We start from the raw sequence: 4,970 nt of genomic DNA, 5'->3' as shown, positions 1-4,970 counted from the left end.
TGAATTGATTTATATAAATTATAAATTATAAATCAATCAGTGACCAACAGCTATACCTATCAAGGTTCGCCTCACGCATGTAGACGTCAATCATTTAATAAGTGACTCGTCGCCTATATTATGTGCGTCAAATTGTTTACACGAGGGAGTGGGTATAGCTCTATTCATAGTATTTGATATTTTTAAGAATCTGGAGAAAGTAACTCGGCAAACAATCAGAAATTCGTTTACATCATGAGTAGGTAATAAGTAATAACCTATTGGTACCACTCTGATAATTCTGCCAATTCTGGTATTCTTCATTGGTGTTTTCTACTAATTATTTTCATTAATATTATGAATATAAACGTAAACTGTTCTAACTTACAAGAATTCAAAAGGCAGAACAGATAAAGAATTTAGGAATTAAATACCACACAAAAAATCAATCACTTAATTTAGAGAATTTAGTAAAAAAAAAACGACAAAATTCAGCTGTCAAATTCACGCCAAAGCTAGAGCATAACTTGATATTCCCTATTACCTATATGAAGCTCTGTACCAATAACCGGAGGTCAATTTCCAGAACGTTCCGGAAATTCTAAATTTTATTTTCAAAAGCAATCAATATGTAGGTAGAACTAAGTTTAATTGAGTCATTATTAAACTAAATTTACTTTTGTTTGTGGGTGTTAAACTAATAAGTAATACCTAACCATAATGATCCGTTAGAGGAATAAAATTTGAAAAACTTCTCATACCTATTATAAATTATAATATTCCAAATCTCCATCTTCATATTTTAAATATATTATGAACATACCTATTGTATAGTTATTTAGTACCATCAGTGAAATCTTTTGTTAGTGGTTATTCGTTTGACAACAGTATTTTCCATAATATTGCGGTAATATAGACTACTTCCGAGATAACTTAAAACAATTTATTCATTGTGGCACAAGATGTAACCCTGTATTAAAATTGTAATAACTTGTATGGAGGTTGCTACAAAACTGCAAAAGTCTAAAATGTTAAATGTGCCCGCTTGGCAATTTCATACAAAACTTACGAGGGAGCCCGGTTAAGCTTTCACCCCCCCCCCCCCCCAAACAAAAGACTGGCAAGCCATCGGAACATTATTTTATAAAACACGCAATTTCAGTTCTATAAAGGTGCACTGCAAGTGTGTACCTCTTGGCAGTACAATAGGTATCTAAAAGGGGACGTTGTAATGGATGTGTTGAATTTGAATTCAGCGATATAAAACCATTGTATACTAAATACGATTCTGAGCGAAGACGGAATATCAGCCAATAATATTAATAAGCTTATTTTATTACTAGTCATTTAGTAAAACAGTAGTTATTAATGACAAAAAAATTGCATTAGAAATTTTCATTCTGCGTTAGTAAAATATAATAATATACTTAAAAAGATTCGAGTATTTATAAATAATATTTTTAAATTGCAACAAAAGAACCATAAAATCGTTAAAATCGTTAAAATCTTTTAAATATCTAATTTCATCTAAATTTGAAATTAAAATAACTATAAAATACTACTGTGTTTAGTGTTTACAGTTAACTAGTTAAATGAAAAATCTTATTTAAAATTTTTAACACATCTATAAAAATTGAACATTTTATGAATGTCTGTTTCAAAATAATTTGCGAATTTTCAAGACTGAAAAATTGTTGTATTTTGTGTAATATTTATCGGAGTCTTCAGTATTATATAAACGGACATTTTATTCTTACCGTGTAATACGAAATTTACATTCAATAAAATCATTCCAGAATCCAGAAATCATGCTAATACATTTAATTATAATTTCAAATATTATGATTTGACTCGAATTTCATATGAACATTAGGTACAATAAATCATTTTATTTATTACGCAATTAAATTCCATCTTTACCCCGTTAATATTGCTTTTATCTTCTCTCCTAAACACACTGGTCTCCAAGAATACCTTATCTCCTTAATATTATCATCGCCTTATGATTATCTAACATTGTTAACCGTCCGGCAATATTATTTCATTTTAAATTATATTATTTACGTTACTTATCACAATCTGTTTTTATATACTATTTTTGTGATTCCCCTTACTAATATTATTATCGTTAATTGTATTCTTAATCGTAATTGTTGAACCTCATTGTATCCGCAAAGTTTAAATTAAAAAAAAAAACATTTTAAAGGGAATTTTGTATTTTATGATGCGTTTCATTTTATTGGTCAACATCAATCTCTTGTGTAAAAAATGTAAAAAATTGTGTATACAAAAATATTTTTCATATAAAGGCCATATTAGCCTTATTAGATACCTAGTGGTTTTTGTAGTGTCTTTTATTAAGTCAATATTAATTGTTTACTGTATATTATTAAAAGCAAAATAAACTTTAAATTAAATGTTAAAAGTTGTATAAAAGTATAATTTCTGTATCCAATATATTTTTAATCATATACAATAGTATTTTAAAAATAAAATCATGATAGTCAAATACAATAAGATGCAAAGTTATTGACAATAAATGGAAGACTGCAATAAGATAACTATCAATAAAGTAAATAATTATTTGATTATTATATTGTGTAGTGTACGGATAGAGAAGGGACTAAATAATGTGTTTTAATTATTTTAATAAGTACTTAAAAACTTTATTGTTTGTTCAGGAGTAATCTGTGATTTCTTGACTCATCTAACATTCTAACTTTAAATAGATAAGTAGGTAATAGCTTCCATAGACTGTAGGGATGAATATTGAATATCAGTTTGCTGTTAGGAGTATAAAATAATAATTTATAAGTAAATACCTGGTTGGGAATTTTAAATGTTCATAACGTAGAGATTTCCATTAGTAATTAGTTTATTTTATAAAATATTCAGCATAATATTATTTCAGCAGTATATTCGCAGTCATTTAGTCATACTTGATTCCAAGTGTAGAATGACTAGAATGTAGATTATTAAAAAACAGTCATTTAATTTTACAATCTTTGGAAATTTTATTGATTCAACTCATTTATAGACGTGGTAATTTATTATACTAATATCATTTGTGAGGTATTATGAAACATAATAATTACTACCATGCCTTGTAACGGATAAATATAAAAAAAAATTTTCGTGATCGATGTATAATTAGAAAAAACAATATATGTTTCATTAGCTCAGTTGAGTTGACAAAACATTCTGTGCAAAGTTTGATTGATTTCATAGAATAATATATATATATGGTGATGCAATTAAAATAGGGAATAATTATTTATTGCGCTAGGTGAAGTAGGTAACATGAAAATAGACAGAAGTGAGTATGCCAGGAGTATCCACCGAGAGCCATCAAAAAAAGATATGATGAGAGATACGATGGAATCAATTCAGCTGGTAGCTAATAAGGTAGAAATGCCTGTTTTGGTGAAGTAGATAAAATTATAATTCATTTTATACTAAATAAGAATAAAATTGTCGATGTTCAAAACTGTCCTGCAGCTATAATGAATGTAGGTACCCACCTTATTAATATATGTATGAAAGTAGGTATACTATTAAAATATATAAATTGCATAGATACTTAATAAATTAATAACTAAATGATAATAAGTAAAGTATTATAATGATTACAATGAATATTTGAAATTCTGAAAGTGCTTTACACTTAACGAATTCACTTCAAAATATCTTTGTAGGTACTAACTGAATGATTATTAATTATTTGGTACCTATATAGGTATATAGTTATATTTTATAAATTGAAGTACCTAGTTATATTAATATTTCTTAAAGCAAATTAAAAAAAAGTGTGACCTATACCATATACATACCTTATTGTTCTATTATATAAGTTTAAGCTATAATAATTCATAATAATTTATAACTATTTTAATTTTTGTTATATTTTCTCTTATTAAACTCTATACGGCTTTACAATATATTACATGTTAATGAGTCTACATAATAACATATTTAGTTTTAGTATCATTAAACTTAAAGTTGTGCAATATTACGTTAGTAAGCTCCAGAAAGTTAAATATAACGGAAACAGAAACCTAATTAAGAAAAAAATATTTTTTTACTAGACATAGCTCTCCTCAGAGGGTCATCATATAAACAATTTCTTGTTACTGAAATAAGGTAGTAAGGGTCTCGTGAAGGGGTTGTTCCTGGAATCCACAAACCTATTCTAGATAGCAAGTAGATGAGTCAATTATTACGCCAAAAACCAAATCATTTAAAAGTTTTATACCTATCACTCATATTCTCCATTCGCCCAAAGTGGATAAATTGAGTGCTATTAAGACAGGTTTATAGGTAGTCATGGGGATCGTGATTAATGCCCATAGATCGAGAAATTATATCCAAGAAACGATGATAAACACGTTCAATTTAAATTATGTCACATTTGGTCCTTGGAAACCAAAAATACATATTAGACGCATACTCTAAAATTGATCTAACAAGAGAAGCTTATAATAATATTAACAAACATCTTACAGATAAGACAGCTCCTGTATGTCGTCTTATAAAGCCTCTAAGGATCGCAATGCTTTTCCTACTATATCCAGTCAATATGAGATTCAAATGATAACGTTGAAGTAAAAATAAAACCCTAATCCTCTTCTTGGTTTATTCACTGTAGTTTCACGTAATCAATAAAATAATCATATTATAATTCATGTATTATAATATTATTACCTATACAGTATCTTTATATTTCATAATTAATTTACAAGCATAAGAAGCAAGTTGCAAGAGGTAGTAGGAAAAATAATTTTATAATAAAAAATGTTATATTAAATTATTAACTATAGTTATAATAGATTTTAATTTAAAACAATATTTATATTTCTTGTGTGCGTGTATTGATGTAAAAATAATTATTATGGTAGACATAATATTCACCCAAAAACAACATATTTTAAGATACAACCCACCACCATATTTCTGGCAAAAATAATAATAGCTTTATATTAATGCATTACCAT

At 26.9% G+C, this 4,970-nt stretch overlaps 1 pseudogene; it reads right to left on the bottom strand.

Annotated features, from left to right (window-relative positions):
• Positions 1-4,038: 4,038 nt before the first annotated feature.
• Positions 4,039-4,645, bottom strand: LOC149057779 (uncharacterized; annotated as a pseudogene).
• Positions 4,646-4,970: the final 325 nt, after the last annotated feature.

This window comes from Diuraphis noxia, unplaced genomic scaffold, assembly GCF_037042655.1.
Source record: "Diuraphis noxia isolate RWA-SAM2 unplaced genomic scaffold, SU_Dnox_SAM2 contig0003, whole genome shotgun sequence".
Lineage (NCBI taxonomy): Eukaryota > Metazoa > Arthropoda > Insecta > Hemiptera > Aphididae > Diuraphis > Diuraphis noxia.
This window is presented reverse-complemented; position numbering and strand designations above follow the sequence as displayed.